Source organism: Gopherus evgoodei, chromosome 4, assembly GCF_007399415.2.
Source record: "Gopherus evgoodei ecotype Sinaloan lineage chromosome 4, rGopEvg1_v1.p, whole genome shotgun sequence".
NCBI lineage: Eukaryota > Metazoa > Chordata > Testudines > Testudinidae > Gopherus > Gopherus evgoodei.
The window spans coordinates 103,275,389-103,296,625 of NC_044325.1; positions in this window are offsets into that span (position 1 = coordinate 103,275,389).

The following is a 21,237-nucleotide window of genomic DNA, read 5'->3' on the forward strand; positions in this document are numbered from 1 at the left end:
GGGCCGCTCCCAGCTCCGTACGGGCCCCGCTCACGGGGAGACGCCCCCCAACGCCCTGGCTCCCTGCCGGCCGCTCCCACGCTGCAAGCCCCGCGCTGACCGCTCCCCGGTGCTGCCACTATCGGCGCTGAGTAGGCGCCACTCCAGGCTGCTCCTGGCCCCGCACCAACGCAGGCTCCGCGCGGACTTATTCGCTAGCGCTGCCCAGGGTAGCCCAGCTCTTGCCGTTCAGACTCCGCGGCTTTCCCGCGACCGTTAGTCTCGTGGCCTCTACGCCAGCCAATCACGCACGCCCACTCAGTTTGAAAACAAGGAAGACGGAGGCCGGGCCACGCACAAAATACGTCATACGTTCGTTTGGCGCGAATGGGGAGCTGAAAAGGGCGGGGCTGGAGAAGTCTCTTTCCGTTGGGTGTGTGGGGTGGGGGCGAGGGAGGCTGGTGGCCGGCTGCGCGGGCACGGAGGCGCTCCAGGCGGTAGCCAGAGCTGGAGGCGGGGATGGCTGTGGGGTAGAGCGAACAGCGGTCTGACCCGGGACCGAGTCACCAGAGCTGCTCTTCCGACCGCGCCATCCCCGCTCGGGCGCTGCGGGAGGAGAGAGGGACGGGCTGTAGGAAAGGCGCAGAGGGGCTTGCTGCCGGGGGCGGGAGCGCAGGGTGGCCGCGCAGGCTGCCGTGCTCCTCCAGCGCCGCTGGGGTACTGCGCTAGTTCTCCAGCTCACAACCCCGCGCATCAAGCGGGAACTGTCCCTTTAACTGAACGACACGTAGCACGCGGGGAGAGGAACGCAGCTCTGCTCTCGTGCTGGAGGCGGGGCACAGCCCGGGCCGACCGCCTTCATGCCCGTAACCCCGCAGCACACACAGTTCATTGCGGTGGTGCACTGTAAGCAGAGGCTGGGCTATGCCCTCCTCACCGGCGCCCTGTTTAAAGGAATCCGTTTGCACTGCAGCGAGTTAAGCCCGTCGCAGTTGCAAGGAGGAGGGAGATGCGCACACCTTTAATGGTGTCGCCTCCAGCCAGCCAAACCTGCATGTCTCTCACGAGAGGAAGGCAAACAAAAAAATCGAGTGCTCGCTCCCCTTTTCTGGAGATCGCTTCCAAGTGAGCTTTTCAGCTCTGTGCACATGTGGCACGATCGTAAGTCAAAGTCTGACACCACCCCCCAAAGTAAAATACAACTTTGCTGATAGCTGTTAGCGGCGGGAAGTTTCATCTTTGCCGCCTTAAGAACAAAGACAGTGTATTTATTCTTTGTTTAAAGTCTATCATTACAAGATTGCTTGTAAAGACTGGGAGGGTTGAGCAGCTCAAATCTAAGCAGATTTTTTTTTATATGCTTCTCATAGCTTGGGAACTCTGTTAATACCAGAAGAAGAAATGGAACCCTGATGCTAGATCATCTTTTCTACTAACACTCGAAATCAACAAATCCAATATAGTAGCTCCCCGCCCAAGTAGGGTGACCAGACAGCAAATGTGAAAAATCAGGATGGGGTGGGGAGGTAATAGGAGGCTATATAAGAAAAAGACCTAAAAATCTGGACTGTCTTTATAAAGTTAGGACATCTGGTCACCCTATGCCCAAGATAGGTATATTTGGTTGGTATATATACATTGCTAACTTTTCTGATGGGGATTTCAGGTCCAGAAGTAAAGTGATTGATTTTTTTTTATTATTATTTTTAGTTTCAGCACAGAGTAAGTATGTTTATTGTTTTATAGCAAAATGCCCCACATTTAAAAAAAATAATTGCTAAATGTTCAGCTGTGCAAAATGGTACAGAGTGCTTAAGTACAAGTGGAATAGACATAATCTGTTAAATATCAGAGGGGTAGCCGTGTTAGTCTGGATCCGTAAAAGCAGCAAAGAGTCCTGTGGCACCTTATAGACTAACATGTTTTGGAGCATGAGCTTTCCTGGGTGAATACCCACTTCGTCAGATGCGTTTCAGATCTGTTAAACAAATACTCAGTTTTATGGTCCTATGAGACAAGATGTGAAACTAGAGTGTGGTCTGAGAGCAAGTGAGATGTAACAATCTCATGTAAAAATAAATAGTTTGCAGTAAAAAGCAGCACCCTTTTAAATGAATGATTTGTAAACTATTCTCATGATATTTGAGACCTGATTCATGAATTTTGAACGTTTGAGGTTGGCAATAGAGAAGAGCCACTCAACCCATTTTCATGTGTGGCATAAGTAAACCTTTGAATTAAGGATGCCTATCAGGGAGGGAAAGTGCTAGACCTGGGCCCTGTTTTGCTCTTTTAGGATGCATAATGGAGGGCTAGTGGCTCTTAGCCCAATTTAAAATTATATATATATTTTTTAAGTATTTAAACTTAACCATTGAAAGAAATGCAAATTACTTTGATTTATAAATATTGCAAACCTCTCAGAACATCGGAACATCAAGCACAGTATTCTGATTGGTTGACTGGCAGCTCTCATTTAGTAAGAACTTCTTACGCAAACTAGAAAATCACCTCACAATGAACGTGTTATATACTCTGCATTCCATTTGACAGAAACTGACCTCTCTATGACCGCTTTGACTTTGGCCCTCCACTTCATCTCTATCAGCCCTTGCTGGACTGATAATGCAATCAAGTATCTGTCCTTTATCAGTTAATCAAATTATATTAACTAAAACTAATCTTTTGAGCAAAGCTGTACTGACCAACTTTGTTTTCCCAGTCAGAGAAAGCTAGAATAATCCAGTGCTGGCTCCGTCTATGTCCCATGACCTATCATCAACTTCTCCTTATTTTCAAGACAATACACATCTCTTCCCCCCATCCTTTGGGTTGAAGAGTCATTCTGTGGCTGATGCTAATGGCTAGAGTAGCTGTCACAGTCCTAGTGCCCCTGCATCCTTCTGGTAAGGTGAAAAGCATACAGAATTTATCTAGCAGCAGATCTTCTGGCCCTTATTTAGTTCCACATGATAGCATGTAGACAGCCCCCATTATAACTAATGTCTGTGCTTTTTTACACCTTTAGTGGCATCGGCATATCCTGCTTTCATTATCCCTGGAGGAGCAAAATCAAACCTATTCTGCTGCACGAGGGACCTCTGCACCCAGAGAAAAAGGGGCAGGAGTTGCTTCTAAAAGTTTAGGAGACAATGAATTAAATAGACCAGATCCAGCCTACAGAGAAAAGGGAAATTAAAATGTGTACTTATCCAGATGCTCCAGTTGTTTGCTGTTTGATATGATTCCAGGCAATGGTGGATCCTAGTAACAGAAACCTTAACTTAAAACCATAAACTTTAAACACTTTTCTACAAGCCTAACTGAATACTGTCCTTACCCTCTTCCTCTCAAAGAGCCATTTCAATGGTACATTGGAGCCGGCTCCTATAACAACTCTCCTCGTCCTGTTTCCCCTTCCCTCTGCCACACCAACTGGGGGTGCCATTGTTAGCTTTGCCATATAAGTGGGGACATAACAGAGAGAGCAATGGAAGGCTTTGCCCCAAATTCCCCATCTGGAAGCCACCACCATTACTCCTGGCTTCCCTGTAAAAGGAAAGTAAACAAATGTTTAATCTGCTAGACAAGAGCCACGGCAAGAACCGGATTGTCTGCAGGCTGTACTACCTCACAAGGTCTTGAAAGTCAGATAACACTTGCCATGATCTTTACTGGGTCTGTTCACAGAAATGGGATAGCCATTGTCACCTCTCCTGAGACTGTCACTCTTGGCACTCTCTTCACACGCACATAGGAATATTCTCCTAAATACATCTCTTACCACCACTCTTTTCAGCAATTGGGGAATTCAATTACATTACTTGTAAGTAGTTTTCTGTTTTACCAGTTATAATATTTTTGCCTTTCACTAGGTTAGGAGCTGGTGATATAGAGTGAGGTGGCTTGAGGAAGATCTTAGGCCTTGTCTACGCTCGCACTTTACAGTGCTGCAACTTTCTTGCTTCAGGGTTTGAACTCCCCTCCCCACCCTGAGCATTGCAAGTTTCAGCACTGTAAAGTGGCAGTGTAGACAGTGTACCAGTGCTGGGAGCTACTCCCCTCGTGGAGGTGGGTTTTTTACAGCGCTGGTGCCACAACTACACAGTCACATTAAAGCGCTGCCACGGCACCGCTTTAATGTTGGTAGTGAAGACATATCCTTAGGGTGTGAGTTCCTCCAACTGTACATGAGCGTCTTTAGTTACTTTCAGCACTGCTCTAACAGCAAGATACCTCTACCACAGACCTGCCAGCTTCCCTCCCTCCTTCCCCATGCACTCTTTCATGTAGTCTAGTCCCACCTGTTTCAGTTTCACCTCAGTAGGCCCCCTATTAGACTCCTGCCCCTGCCCTGCTTGGCTTCCCACTTTTGGATTGACATACTCACATTGCCTGCCATTTGCTGTCTCAGGCCCCTCTCCTACTGCAACCCCTCCTGGTTTGGCATGACCTGAGCTTGATAAGCAGCCACGCTTGGGGATTAGCTCTAAACTATGTGCAGCAAGTATTGCTGCCTTTCCCGCAGCTTCCACCTCAGCAGAGGCAGCCAGCAAGTGGGAGATGGGAAGATTTACTATAGCACCTACTACCGGCTGGAGTGGTGCTTTGCAAGAAGCTGCTTCAGCAGTAGGCAGCAGGCCCAGGGAGGCACCATATACAAGCACAACCTTTGAATGCCCCAAGGATGCACCTACGCACAGTGAAAAATTTAAAAGCCTGAGATTTCCCTCTTCCCTGCAGTTCTGTCCCCAAGGTTCCCCTTTACTATGTGATAAAATATAGCATAAAGAAAGTGTGTCTTTTTAAAACCAAGAACATGGTATATTCCCTGACTTTAAATGATTGGACAACAGCAAATATCTAAGGCTCAAGAACTCTTTTTTTCTAAACAAGGCCTATCCTTCTATGCTATGTATTTATCCATATCCAGGTTCTCATTGGGCGCCTATCAGCGTAGGGTCTGAGCTCCTATTCCTCTTCTATTCAGTATCACCTGTGATTTTGGAGGCCTGAGATCCCACAAAAGTCGGTGGTGAGGCCAGCGTATCCTAGGACCAGCGCTGGTCAATGTACATGGCTTCTTTCCTCCTTCTCTTTTCTAAGAGTGCTTACTCCTTTCTTCTGTTTCTTCTTTTCCTTCAATTACTTTTTCTTCTCTCTAGAGATGTTCTGAACCTCTATCCCCTTTGGGCCAAAACAACTGCCAGTAACTGCCAACTCCAAGAACAGAGGCTTCCCATTGGAGCATCAGTTTGTCAATCAACCAACTCAGGAAGTGGGACTCTTTCTTTCCCATGCAGAGCTGCACATGTCAAACTAAAGGTGATTTTTTTTCACCCGTTTAGGTAAATGGGTGCAACTTTGTGCCGGGCACCATTATATCAGTTTTAGAGCATCTTAAAGCAGCTCATCTTATGCCATTTTGTAACTGACATAAACTAAACCAATTTAAGACATTTAAACCAATTTAAGTGTGTCCATATTAGGGAAGGAGTCACTTCAATTTAATTAAATAGTTTTAGAAACTGATTTAGTTAAATGGTGCACAAATTGTGTGTAGACAAGGCCTCCTTTGCCAGCAGAGCAGATAAATCCACTAGGATATGAGAGGGTAATTATTCCTTTTGTAAGTCATAAACAGGAACACTTCCATAAAATATCAAACCTTTACATACCTCTCATGTTCTTTAATGTGCTTAGAGCTGAAGTCCTCCTTTTATTTACCAAAAGGCAAAGTACAAGTGGTGTCAAACCACAGAGAGCCTCCAAAGGACAATCTTTAAAATATGGAAACTTTGGGCTAATATGAAGGTAAACTTTCAACAACAAAATAAAAATTGCCTGTTAATATATATATTTTAAGTACTATTAAAAGGGCAAATCCTGTACTAGGAAGTGAAGTAACATTGTCTCCATTCATTAGGCCATTAGTTTAATCTGTTCTTGATATGTGAGGGGTATTGTGTGCCCATATTTGTGTTTAAAACAGTCTACCTTCCTGCGTACAGCTCCTATGCCACATCCTTCTGTAGATAGCATAAGGGACCTGATGATCCCTGGCTGCTGGAGTGTCCTTTTGGGGCTGCTGGCACTGGTGCAAATTGTATGCTAATGGTCCCAAGATTGGGGGAGTTCAAAGGTTGTTTATAGCCACCTGTGTACTGTCCCCAACTCCTAACTTGTATCACATGTTCCTCAGCCAGATCCCAGGATCCAACCCAACATATTTACATTCCTTTATGACTGTAGACCAGTGAATGCTTTTAATAATTTCTTTGGAAAGCAATTGCTTATTCATTTGTTTCTTTGCCAAGCAAAGAATCTCATCTTCTAATTTCACTGAGAATGTTTTTTTTGTGTGTGTAAATTGTGAGAAATGTAACCATTTTCCAAAGTTCTGTTTCACTAAGAATCATTTGATCAAATTAAAAAAATACACTGAAAGTCGACACACTTCTCCTTGCTTCAGTTTCCCATCCTGTTAATATTACCTTCTCAAAGTAAAAGGTGGTTTTAAAAGATAATCTATATTAACTGCTAAGAAACCATTAGCAGTATTGGATTAAACAGCTTTTAAATCATCACAATACTGGATAAAACAAAGATTGATAAAAACAATAACATCTTAGTAAATTCTGCTCTGCATACTTCCTAGATCATGGGTTTGTTCATCCACTTTAACAGTTCAGGCCACAAGCATGATCTTGTGCTCTAAGATTTTCCCCCATAGAGAATGCAGAAAAACCTGTAACAGCAAACAAAGAGTTCATCAAATGGTGTAAACACAAGCTTTTTGGATTTTTGGACGTCAGAGTGAAGAAACAACAACATTCTTGAATAGAACAGCATTGTTTCTCCATATGATACCTTTGTTAAATTAAAAGTCTTGTATTTTTCTTTCCCATTCTTTATTCAGTCAACAAAGACTGTTCTTGCATTGTGTTAAAATGGTTTGAAATTACACTGTAATAACTTGGAACAAGATATTCAAATTCACTTTACAGAAAAGGTCTGACTATCATGACTCAAAAGGGCAAGTCGTGTAGGCTCTTTTTTGAGGGAGAAATAAAAAATAGGAGGCTCAGTGCAGATCTTCGTGCAGAGGCCAAACACCTAGCTCATATGCCAGATCTTACCTGCGTGACATTTTCAGATTTGGCAGAATTTAACTTTTTGATTAAAATAAGAAATAAGTTTATAGCCCTCACAGTTGCAAAGTTCCCCTTCCAAATTTGGCCCAAGTGTAACCAATACAGTGTTGCCTTCCTGAGTCTGCAGGCAGTCTGGAATAATAGCTTGTAGAGGTTTAAATGGTCTCATACCCCATTAATCCCATTTAAGTATTTTTACTTTAATGTAAGCATTAACTATTTAATTGCTGAATAGCAGAGGGAATGTGGTGAATAATTGGAAATTGCTGCAGGAAAAATAGAAGGGAGACCCAAAAAAATATGGATAAGTGAGAGGGAAAAGAATGAATGGTGAGAAAGGAAGATAAATAAAGGGGAAAAATAGCAGTGGTCCTAAAAGTAAGCTTATTTTTCCACTGAGTGAGGCTGAATGAGATGATGTACTAACCAAATAATGATAATGGAAGGTTTGTTACTACATGTTAGTCATATATAGACACTCTGTACTTTGTGCAGACCTCCCCTCCCAGTGCGGCTCAGGAGACTATGTAGTCCTACATTTATATACCTTGTCCCATTAATCATAATTAAAAATGGAATTTGGCCATCTCCACAGAATACGTTTTGACACTCTTGCCCTAGTGGATAGATTCCACATCAAAAAAGCTACTACAACAGTTTGCACCCCTGTTGACAGCCTCAGCAAAGGCACCATAGAGTGAATGGCCTAAACCAGTGATTTTCAAACTTTTTTTCTGGTGACCTAGTTGAAGAAAACTGTTGATGTCCATGACCCAATGGAGCAAGGGATGAGGGGTTTGTGGTATGGGAGGGGCTCAGGTCTGGGGCAGAGGGTTGGGGTGTGGGATGGGGTCAGGGCTCTGGGCTGGTACCAGGGATGAGGGATTTGGGGTGCAGGAGGTGGCTCTGGGTTTGGGGGTGCTCAGGGCTGAGGCAGGGGGTTGGAGTGCAAGAGAGGGTCAGGACTCTGGGCTGGGGGTGCAGGCTCTGGGGTGGGGCTAGGGATGAAAGGTTTGGGGTGCAAGAAGGGGCTCAGGGTTGGGGGGAGCTCAGGGCTGGGTCAGGGGATTGGGGCACGGGCTCAGGCAGCTCCTGGTCAGCGGCACAGTGGGGGTGCTAAGGCAGACTTCCTGCCTGTCCTGGCACCACAGACCACGCTGCACCCCAGAAGTAGCCAGCAGCACATCTGGCTCCTAGGCGGAGGTGCACAAGCAGCTCCCTGCGCTCTCACCTGCAGGTACAGTCTCCCCCCCCACCCCAGCTCCCATTGGCCAGTGGAGACAGTGCTCGGGGTGGGGGCAGCACGCAGAGCCCCGTGGCCCCGCCACCTAGGGGCCAGACCTGCTGCTGGATGCTTCTGGGGCTCAGCATAGTGTCAGAAACTTAGGGACTAGCCTGCCTTAGCCAGGCAGCACCGCCAACAGGACTTTTAATTGCCCGGTTGGCAGTGCTGACCAGGGCTGCCGCAACCCAGCGCTTTACATTCTGGGTCGCAACTCGCAGTTTGAAAACCACTGGCCTAAACCATGGAGATTTCCTGAAGAGGTCATTGTGAGCTGGAGGCAGTGCTGGGGAAGCTTGCACTGTGTTGTGCTCAGTGGACCAAACTGATCCCAAATTCAGTGAACCCAATTAAATAAATTACCCTCAGATAAACTGAGCTCTTTGGCCTTGCGGATCTTGCAGTCTCAGGCCCCCATCCTGCAAACAGATACACTACTAGTGTTGACCTTTATGTTCATGCAGTGTCCCACTGAAGTTCACAGGATTCCAGTAGTGTAAGAGTTTGCACCAATGCATCTATTTGCAGGATCAGGGCCTATATTTTTGCATATAAAGTTTAAATAAATTTAAAAAAATAAAACATAAATGTACACAATATGGAGCATGGAAGCCTTAATAACCAGACATGCATCTCTGAGCCTCCACAGACTTGCTGACAAATGCGTGCTTTTAATTATAGGTTTGAAGCTCAAAGGGAAAACTTTGTTACTTCCTTCTGTGTGTAGAAGAGGAACCCTAATAATGCCAAAAGGGAGGGGAAATATGTGAAAAAACGGTTTGTGCTGTAGGGGGAAACTGACACAGAAGTGGATGTGGTGCCATCTTGTCAAGGTTTTCTGCACTTACAAGATCAGCCACTGTCCCTAAAACCACTTATGGCTAAATTAGAGGAGCTCAACCAAGGTTTGGATGGTGTCCAGTCCACAGCAGCTAACATGGACTTAAAACTGGTTAAACTGGTGAGAAAAATAAACAGCTTCCAAAAAAGAACAGCTGGAGAGCCAAATTGCACAAGTGAGAATCAGAAGCAAATAGAGTAAAGCAGGACAACTCTCAGCCCTGATGACTAATGTAATGAAAGAAAATAAAACAAAATGCTATGCTTTCTCGTGGTTATGCTTGAAAAGCAAGTTAAGATGCATAATCTAAACAGCTGCCTGACATTTTGCACATTGCTATAAGCGATGACCCTGTTTTCATTGAGCAATAGACTATTCTGTCATAACCACACAGCCTTGACTAAGACTGTTACTGCTAGAATTACTGATGTTTCAGATAAAATCTGAACCCTACAAGCTGTGCAGAAAAGCACACACTGTGTAATAGCAGCAAAATTCTTATTTTTCCAGATCTTGATCACAGACTGCTCTAATTTATTCCAAGTACTGGCCCAATCAAACGACCATTAAGATAGCTTAAAGAAATCCTCACCTCTCCCTCTGTCTTGCACCAAACACGGCTCACTTGGACCAGAGGAACTGGCTTTCTGACTCACAAGTTCTTGGTATTGAAACTTAAAGAGCTTCAGACAGAATTCCACCCATTTGGAATGTGCTGAGTATAGAGAAGGCTTCTAACTTTCACAGAAATCCTTAATATTACTCAGTACTGTAGTACAAAATAATTATATAATGGTTGAGATTTTCTAGTAGTTTTACAAAGCCTTTATTTTTTTACTTTTATGCATCTTAAGATCTGATCCTGTAACTCTTACACATACGAGGAGTCAAGATGAAGTCAAGATAAAAGTTAATGAGTCAGAATAATTGAAAAGAATTATTGCTCTAACATCAACAGATACTGTGACTATAATATAGAGTTAAGATGTTCTATTCCTTTTTAAAGTGATTGTGGTTATAATGGTTTAACATAAAATGGAAATCATTTTGTATCGGTCATTAAAAATTATTAAACAATTTCCCAACACAACCTAAACAAATCTAAGCAATCACAGTAATTATTTCACTAGCTGTTAGTAATTTTTCTTAGTGTATGTAAAACCCTAAATAATTCCACTATCGTCTTGGGGTTTTCAATATTATTATTGTCCCTTTAGCCATCTCTTATACAAACTATACAGATTGAAGGCCAGATTTTTAAAGGTATAGGTACAGATAGGTGTCTAGTAGAATTTCCAAAAGTGCCTAGGCACCTAACTCCCATTGAAATCAATAGGAATTAGACACCTGGGTACTGCTGAAAATCCCTCAAGCACATATCTGCATCTTTAGATGCCTAAATCCTTTACAAATTTGGCGCTTAGATGGTCTAATCTTTGCTCACAAGCCAGTCCCTTTCCCAGTAACTTTGTTGTAATTCTCCGAACTCCATCCAATTTGTCAATACCTTTTGGTTAAGGAGGGGACCAGAAAGGAATGCAATAGTCCAGATAGGTCTAGTCACACCAAAAAGGGGCCTATTTCCTCCCTCCTTCATGACAGAACACTTCTGCATATGCAGCTCAGAACTGCATTAGCCTTTTAGGCTGCCATATCATATGCAAACTCATCCCATTTCCTAGTAATCACTTCTAGATTTTCTTTTTAAAATTACTGTTCCAAGTTTCTCCTTCCCATTGAATATCTGTGCTTCAGATTATTTTTCCTTAGATGTACTAATCTGAATCTCATTTTATTTTCTGGGTATGCTTCTAACATAAGTACCTTTCTATTATGTCCCTGTCCTGAATGGCATTTGCAATTCTTTCCATTTAATATCTTGTGAATTTTGTTAGCACGCTGTTTACCATCTGTTCTAGATCTTGAATTCTGGGTCATGCTGTTCTGGCAGGACTGGCGCTAGGGGTTTGAACGCCCTAGGCGGACAGCAATTTCGCCACCCCGTGCGCTGGTCCCGCGGCTCCGGTGGAGCTGCCGCAGTGGTGCCTGCGGGCGGTCCACTGGAGCCACGCGAGCAGCCGACCATCCACAGGCACGACTGTGGCAGCTCCACCGGAGCCGCGGAGCACCGGACCCTCCACAGGCACCACTGCGGCAGCTCCACCGGAGCCGCCTGCCGCCCCTTCCGGCAAAATGGCGCCCACCAATTATTCTGGCGCCCTAGGCGATTGCCTAGGCTGGCTAAATGGTAGCACCAGTCCTGTGTTCTGGGCATTAGTATTCAAAACAAGGAACAAAAATCAATGTCCTATATAGTAAAGAAAGTACAAATTATGTTTTTAAATTCTAAATTGTAGTGGGATGAAATCCAAAATACATACAACAGAAGGTCATATCATATAATTTATTATTGAATATTTTCTATTTATCTCATAGTAGTACCCAGAGGCTGCAACAGAGCTCATGGTTCCATTGTAGTAAAAACACATAGGAAAACATGGGGCCCAGATCCTCAGCTGGTATAAACTGCCATAGCTCCATTGACTTCAACTTACACAAACTGAGAATCTGATCATGGTCCCTGCTCCAAAGAACTCAAAATCTTAGGTTTAGTGTCTACACACAAAAGTTGTACTACTTTAACTATACCAGTATAGTTAACACAGTACAACTCCCCTGTTGTGGATGCAGTTACATCAGTATTAAAGTGCTTATACTGGCATAGCTTATTTCTATTTATGAGGATGCTCCTTAGAAGGACTTACACACACTGAACCAACAGTTATACTAGTACAAAAACTGTGTGTAGACTAGGCCTTAGCTAGCCCTTCTAATCCTGCAAACACTTATGCACGTGAGTACCTTTACACGTGTGAGTAGTCCCAATGAATTTAGTGGGACAATTTATAAGCATTGGGATGCATATTGCTCAAGTGTATAAGAGTTTGCATGATTGGGGTCTAAGAAGGCAAGCAATACACGAAGAATGGAGTGGAAGAGGTATACAATGAAATATATACATTTTGACATTTTAAAAATAATTATCCATGAAGTAAATGCCAATTAATCCCATCTGCCCCTCAATCCATATTTAACTGGCCGATTTCTCAGAGGCATCACAGCATATATTCAAATCATATGATACTGACCACTAAGCTAACTGTCTGGCTGAATTACCTTTACAGCAAAGGGAGAAAAATCTAACAGAAATAATTTTATAATGTCGTTATTTCTGGTGCAGTTTCCAATAGCTTAATATTAGCATTCTGCCACGACAGGAGAACAGATAGGCCTCTGGCCATCAGGGGCTAGGACAAATGACCTTGCCTTGAATTACTCAGCTATATATTAAGAGCCCACTCAGCCAAGTATCACAGACCATTAGGACTTAGGGTATGTCTACACTGGCAGAGTTACAGAGCCAGCAGTTACAGTGCTGCTCAGAGAACACTGAAGGGAAACCGCTGTTGTGTGTTCACACTGTCAGCTGCCTATGCATTAGCGTGTTCACACTTGCGGCGCTTGAACGGTGCACTCTGGGCAGCTATCCTACAGAACATCTATTCCTCTTCTCCCACTAAGAACTGTGGGAAGGTGGAGGGGGTCGCAGGGTATCCTGGGTCCTGTCCCAATGCCCAGTCATGCATTGCGTCACATCCCAGCAATCCCTGTTCTTCCGTCTGCATTTGGTGCCATCTTTTAACAGTTTGTGTACTGCACACTCTGCCTCTTCAGGCTGCAGAAATGGATCCCACACTGTTGACCAATATGCTTCTTGCTATCACCAACATGTCACGAGTGGCAGTGGAGTTATTCCTTAAACTACAAAGGCAAGAGGAGTGCAACATTGATCTCGCCACGCATAGTAGCTATGACACGAGATTGCTTGTGACATTCACAAAGGAGTTGACCACAGTGGAACGCAGCTTTTGGGCTCAGGAAACAAACACTGAGTGGTGGGATCAGATCATCATGCACTTCTAGGATGACGAGCAGTGGCTGCAGAACTTTTGGATGAGGAAAGCCACATTTATGGGACTGTGTGATGAACTCACCCCAGCCTTCTGGCGCAAGGACACAAGAATGAGAGCTGCTTTGTTGGTGGTGATTGCACCGTGGAAGCTGGTTACTCCAGACTGCTACTGATTCATAGAATATCAGGGTTGGAAGGGACCTTATGAGATCATCTAGTCCAACCCCCCGCTCAAAGCAGGACCAATCCCCAGACAGATTTTTACCCCAGTTCCCTAAATGGCCCCCTCAAGGATTGAACTCACAACCCTGAGTTTAGCAGGCCAATGCTCAAACCACTGAGCTATCCCTCCCCCAACTAACCAGTTCGGAGTGGGAAAGTTGACTGTTGGACTGGTGTTGATGGAAGTTTGCAAGACTATTAATTGCATCCTGCTCCAAAAGACTGTGACTCTGGGCAATGTGTGTGACATTGTGGATGGCTTTGCACAAATGGGCTCCCCTAATTGCGGAGGGGAGATAGATGGCACACATATTCCAATTCTGGCACCAGACCACCTAGCCACCGAGTACATTAATCAGAAGGGGTATTTCTCAATGGTTCTCCAGTCATTCGTGGATCACCGTGGGCATTTCATGGACATTAACACAGGCTGGTCCGGAAAGGTGCATGATGCACGCATCTTTGGGAACACTGGCCTGTTCAAGAAGCTGCAAGCACGGACTTCCTTCCCAGACCAGAAGATCACTGTAGGGAAAGTCAAAATGCCCACTGTGATCCTGGGAGACCCCGCATACCCCTTAATGCAGTGGCTTATGAAGCCATAACTGGGGCACCTTCACAGCAGTAAGGAGCGGTTCAACAACAGGCTGAGCAAGTGTAGAATGACTGTTGAGTGTGCATTTAAAGGCCTGCTGGCGCTGCTTATATGAGAGGCTGGACCTGGCCAATGACAATATTCCTACGCTTATAGCCGTGTCCTGTACGCTCCGTAATATTTGTGAAGTGAAGGGTGAAAGCTTCACACAGGACTCGACTGCTGAGGCTCAGCACCTGGAGGCTGAATTTGAACAGCAAGAAACCAGAGCTATTAGAGGGGTGCAGTGTGGGGCCATAAGGATCAGGGATGCCTTGAGGCAGCAATTTGAGGCTGAAAGCCACTAACATTTGTTGCTATGCTTGGGAGTGCAGTGCTTGTAATGCTAGGAGGTGATTGTGATTGGTGCAGACGATGCACTATGAAGGCATAAGAAAATCGCCTGTTGCTTTGCAGGGCTCTGTTTGCTTTCAATTAATGGAATAAAGATTGCTTTCAAACGAAAACAATTCTTTTATTAAAAAACAATCAATCAGAGGAGAGAGACAGACAGACAGACAAAAAAACACAACAGCATTGAGGGACATGGGGGAAGGGATGGTCCCAGAAGGAGGTGTGGTCCCGGGATGGTTAAATATTTGTTTATGTCCAATCTTCTCCTCTGGAGTACAGTGCAGCAGATACTGTACTTCAGCAGCACTAAACTGCAGACGGACAGGTGTTGAGTACAGTGAGTAATGGGGGTCCACAGGGCTGGACTGTGATGAGGCAGGAGTGGAATGCAACGGGTACACACTGGAGCCAGCAGATTGATAAGATTGTGTTGGCGGTGTCTGGGAGGAACATGGGAAAGAGTTTTGCAACAGTGGCTGCATGGGAGGGCGGGCGAGCACAGAGCTGCTCGGTTTGCAGTGTTAGTATAGCCTGGAGCATGTCCGCTTGGCTCTCCATAATGTTTAAGAGCTGCTCCATGGCTTTGTTCCAGCAAGCTGCATTCTCCTTTCAGTCCCTCTTCTCGCTGTCCTGTCACTCCTTCAATTCTTGTTTTTTGGACACGGAGTGCATCTTGACATCACGCAGAAAGTCCTCCTTAGTTCTTCGTGACCGCTTTCTTATTCTGCGCAGCCATTCAGCCAGTGATAACAAAAAGGGAGGCTGGGATCCCAAGATCATCTCTGTGAAGCCAAAATGCAACATTTTACAGAAGCACTATTTAAGTATACACAGATCACTGATTTAAAACACAGCCACTATTCACACACTTGTCACTAACAGGCTGACCCCAAGCAAGCACACATGAGCCACAAGACCCCCAAAATGGTGAGCCACCACAGGAGTAGGGGAAATCAGTGTTCCAGGACCATACTGTACACTGTGCATGTGGCTTTTGGGGACAGCCAGCACTGTAGGGGGGAAGGGGCTTAAAATCATTCCTGTCCCCACATTTTCCACAGGCTGTGTTCATTATGGAAGATATCTCGCTGCTGAGGGTGAGCAGGGAATCAAGCAAGGCTCGCCTGCGGGCAGCAATGATCTCCCCAGTGACGGCAGAGTGGTGCGGGAAAGTTACCCTTAATGGGGCAAGAAACAAAGCAGCTCTGCCAAAGAACCTACAGGAGTGGATTGCCCAGTATCTCCATAAGAGTTTCCTAGAGATCTCTGAGGCAGATTCCTGTGAACTAAGGAAGACAATCAACACCCTGTTCCACCGCTCAGAGTAGGTATGTGGTGGTATGCACATCATACAGACACAAGCCTGCTTTCTGCCCCCAACAACTCGCTTCAGCAATTCCCAAATCAATTCCACTTACCAGGGGCCTCCTCTCCTGTTTGCGCTTCACCAAGATCTGACAGCTGTTACTAGCTAGCCTCCTCCAGGGTAGAGAAGAGCTCTTGGCTGCATGCATTTCTGACATTCAAGTCATCCTCTGCCTCTGGGCTCCTCTCCCCCAGCACATCTTCATCCAAGATTTCCTCCTCTTGGCTCGGTCCACTCTCAACTCGCATTTGAGCCACCAAAGTATCCACAGTGGCCTTCACAGTGGCAGTGGGGTCGCCACCAAGTATTGCATCCAGCTCTTTGTAGAACCGTCAGCTCGTGGGCACAGCACTGGAGTGGCGGTTTGCTTCCTGTGCCTTGTGATAGGTGTTCCGCAGCTCCTTCACTGTGACCCTGCACTGCAGTGTGTCCTGGTCATGGCCCCTTTCTGTCATGTATTGTGAAATCTGTCTGCAGGTATCATAATTCCTACAGCTGGAGCGCAGCTGGGACTGGACAGCCTCCTCTCCCCAAATGCTGATGAGGTCCAGCAGCACAGCATTGCTCCAAGTGGGGGACTGCCTGGTGCGTTGAGCAGGCATGAGACCACTGCATGCATCACTGAGCAAACAGGAAGGGGACAATTGAAATTCCAAAGGAATTTATAGGATGGGGATGATGGTTGGTCACCTGAAGGCAGAGCAGTAGAGTTCAAACTGATGACCAGAGTGTCGAGAACAGGCATTGTGGGACACCTCCCAGAGGCCAATCACTGTAGGGACTGTAATCGACCAGGGTGTCTACACTGGCACTGTGGCGCTATACCCCTGGTGCAGAAAGCTGTATACCTCTTGGGGTGATTTTTTTTTACAGTGCTGCAACTGAGCAGTTTCTGCACACTAAGTGGCTTGGCAGTGCGTACATCTCGGGAGTTAGAGAGCAGAAAGCTGCTTTACTGCGCAGGAACTTGCCAGTGTAGACAAGGCCTGAAATACTATGGTGATGTGAGGATCATAAAATTACCTAGACAGACCAATAAGATTAGGTAGCCAATAAGAAAAGAAGGACTCTTAAATCTCAATCATTCCTTATCAGCCAAAAGGTCAGTGAGGAATTTAAAGAAAGGAATTAGTGAAATCCTCATAGTTTTGACAGAGATGAAAAAGACTCCTTTGCTCAGGGTAAAAAGTATTCAATTATGCCAGTGGAGCTGTAAATATTTTATCATTCCTTTGAGCAAAATAGCTAAATAATCTCAACAGAACAGAAACAAATCAATACACAAAACTGTTTTCACTTCAAAACCTGAAATGGGATTTAAGAGAGTCAAATTTTCATTAGAGAGGAACATACACAGAGAATTTAGGACTACATGCTTATGGAAATGTATGTTGCTGATATATCCTTGTACCCTTATTGGGTTAATAAAAGTATTCCCTGAATATACATTTCAGTTGAAGAAGTCTTATATCATATTCCTGAAGGTTTATGTGTCAGGCAGTTATCATTTTTAAGGTCTAATTGCATTAATGTCAGATGCTCCTTTCCCTTGAAAAAGTGAACTCTACTTGCAAAATCAAGAACAAGGAGCAATGTCACAACTGGGGGCAAAATCTAAGATAAATTCTTAAATCCAGACACAACAGGAGGAAATAATTGTTTGTATTGCTTAAGTGCAGTATAATTTACTGTAATAAAGGTGTGACACATCAGAGTTCTAGTAAGAGACTGCTCTTTATTTACTGGCTACTGATATATGCCATGGGCCAGAGTTACAAAAAGATGATATCCTTATCACATAGCAGGGGTTATTACCCATTGACCACTGTTACATTTACTACCATCTTTAAACATTATGTGGAACTGCCGGAAATGTAAAATTCGTCAACATTTTGTAAATCATTTTCTGGCAACCAGATTTTAAACCTGAGGACAACTCTATTTTAAATTTTAAACAACTATATAAATCCACCTGGGAACAGCTTCTGCTAAACAAACATATGTACTATTGGGAGTTTCCCCTTAAAATCTAAAGTCAGATCCTCAGCTGGTGTAAACTGTCATATCTCCTTTGAAGTCAATGGAGCTATGCAATTTACACCATCTGCAGATCTGCCTCTAGAGATTATATCACCATGTTACAAAAAATTACCATACCTCATTATTATTTGTACTAACTTGGACCTCAGGTTTTACGCAGACCCAATGCAAATAATTATCTAACTGCACTTTGTTTATACACTTATTTTATAAATTTTTCCAAGACAGTGAAAGGGCAAACTGAGTACATTTTTAAAATGCTAACAATTGAAAAGTAGTATCTGAACCAAACAAACTAGTCATGTACAACCCACCACTCACCTTCTCTCTGGTAATGATTCCCATCCCCATACCAGGTAAATAACAAGTCTCCTCTCCCCCAGCAACCAATGAAATATTTCAGAGTTGCAGTTTCTTTAAATAGCTGTAGAGTTTTATAAAATATTTCAGTCCTGTCACTCATTTGGGGCAATGTCTAACAATAGAACTGGAGTACAATTCTATCAGAGAACTCTGTTGCTTCAGAGCTAGTTCTATGTGGCTGAGCTATGATAGCCTATGTAACCCACAGGCCAAATCCCAAGGCCAGCGTGAGTGAGCTCCATGGCTGTTGAAGCTGCCAGGTGCGAAGGAAAGAATCTCATCCTTTCCTTATAAGTGGCTACATAGTGATCCATCCCACCTGTGTCCTTGAGGATGTGGTTGGGGAAGCACTGAGCATGCTCAGTGCCTCCACACTCACTGGCCAAAAGACATCCGTCTCTGGCACGTGGGCACCATTAGTGGAACGTGCCTGTGGACAAGCACTCAAAGGGGAAGATATGGATTCTTCCATGTTGACTGACAAGCAGCCTCCAAAGAACTTTAAAGGGTGTTTCACATCCCTTACAGGTCTCCAAATCAGAGTGTCTGCTAGTAAGGAACACAGGGCCATTAAGCCAAAGAAACGCTCCCTCCAATACAGTTGGGGGGTGAGGCATGGGGAAAACTTCTTTCCAGGGTGAACCATTTCCATTTTAACCTTTTGTAATATATAGACTATATCCCCAGCCCTTTCTTTCCCCACACCCTTACAGGAGAAGCAACAGACAGCTGCAGCAGCCACTGCGGCCCCAGTGGGATTCAGAGGATCCAGGAGCCACATAGGGTTGCTCAGCTCCCAAATGCCCAAACAGCTCTTCCCCTTGCCTCTGCCCCTTCTCCTTCACACTGTGCCTGAACAGCTCTAGTATCAGTGGTGCCAAGAATAACTATGCAGCAAGAAGGGACTATTGCTCCTTTTACAAGAGTGTAACCAGGCCTGAAGCTTGGCCTCATAAGAGCAAAAAGAAGGTAGCCCAGCCCCAGCCAATGCACGTATGTTTCTGAGTTCCCTCTTCAAGGCAGGGGGACTCTTTGTTATGTGTACAGTGCCAGCCCCATTGGGCCAGCAGGACTGGAGGATCTATAGTAACCACCTTCCCCATCTTGGGGAAGCAGGGCTCTTAAGGGAAAGAGATGCTAGACTGCTGTGAAGGGAAGCTTAGCTCATGTGATGGAAAGGATCTTGGGATCTCAGAGGAGAAAATGTGATTGTGTATTGGGTGGTGGGGAAATTGATTTTGAAGAACAGGGAAGGTAATATATTTTATGGCAGGAGTTGGTTTTGTAGGGGCAGAACTGATTGTATGGGATGGGGATTCAAATCTGAAAGTGAGAGGAAATAATGTATAGGGAATACTTAGATAATAGGAGTGACTGTTGGGGAGTGAATTGTACAGTAAGTTATTTTGTTTGTGGGGGAGCCATTCATAAACTGTCTCCCTGTCCTTGGCTTGTACTAAAGAGTTCACTTCACTATGAGGAGGAAGGGACCTCCAAGGAAAGGGTATACGACATAAGGGACAGGCAAGATATTCCTACTCCTAACTGCCCAATTTTAAAATGCCACTCCTACCTCCCATCTGATTTCCTCATTCCCACATGCCCCATTCCTTCTCACTGCTCCAGCTGCAATTCAGACTCTCTTACTGAATTTCTTCTTGCCAATCCCTCCCTCCAGCAACCCAATTCCATATCTGATCTGTCTCATACCAAAGAATCTTCCAATTCCAACAACATCTGATATCTTCTCCAGTTCACCAAAAACATTCTTCTGGCTCTTAGGCCTGGTCTACACTAGGGGGCAATCGATCTAAGATACGCAACTTCAGCTACGAGAATAGTGTAGCTGAAGTCGATGCATCTTAGATCGACTTAGAATTACTTACTTCGCGTCCTCACGGGGCGGGATTGATGGCCGAGGCTCCCCCGTCGACTTTGCTTCCACCTGTCGCCGAGCTGGAGTTCAGCAGTCGACAGGAGAGCGATCGGGGATCGATTTATTGTGTCTACACTACACGTGATAAATCAATCCTCGATAGATCGATCGCTACCCAGCGGGTAGTGTAGACGTACCTTTAGAGTAAAAGCAGAGATTAAAAGAACATTAATCTCTTGACTATGAACTGATCATCATTCCATTACACATGCAGATTTGATTCCCATGCAGGCCTCATATGTAAAATGTATGTAAACACCATTTCTCCTTCCCTCTCTAACTTGTATAGGTAGCCTACCTCTTTCCATCTCCAGTTTATTCTGTACACTGAACTGAGATTTTTTTTTAAATAACTGGTAACAAACAAAGCACACCTAGGAACTTTCAAGGTTCATAAAAGCTATGAAGATACTTCCTATGACGTATAAGAGGGATTTCTTAAAGAATAATACTTTAAACAGTCTTCTGAATAGCGATAGTTTAAGAGGCTGTGCAACAGACTGAATAGTAGAAATAAGAAAATAGTAATCAAATTTGGGTTGTAGATAATGTACAGAAAATAGAAATGAAGCTATTCCTATCCCAGTCCTCTTACTTCTTCAGAAAGATGGTGCCACAAGTACTCCTGTTCTTTTTGCCAAAAAAAAGAAAAAAAAACAAACAACTCTGGGATTTTATGCCAGATGCCATATCTTTAATTTTTGTATAAAGGGACAATTTTTAAATGCTTGTGAGAAACTAGCCTAGCTGGCAGGCAGTTTATCCCTCCATGCCAGATAATATTTACTTCTGTGTGATAACAGGAGCTACACAGAGGGAAGACTGGGAATAAAATTTTCAAAAGCAGCTCAGTGATTTAAGTGCCTAAATCCCATTAAAAGTCAATAGGCACTTTCAAGAATTTCGCCCTAATCTCAAGGATATGCTAGATCAATGAGAATATTCATGTATTCCCAAACCTACTCCATATTACAGTACTTGTTCATTACAAGTGGTTTTGGTCATATGTATGAGCAACCTGAAAAAAATAATAAATAAATAAAATAAATTAATGGAGATACAACCAGTTTTGAAGCAGTAACCCAGAACAACA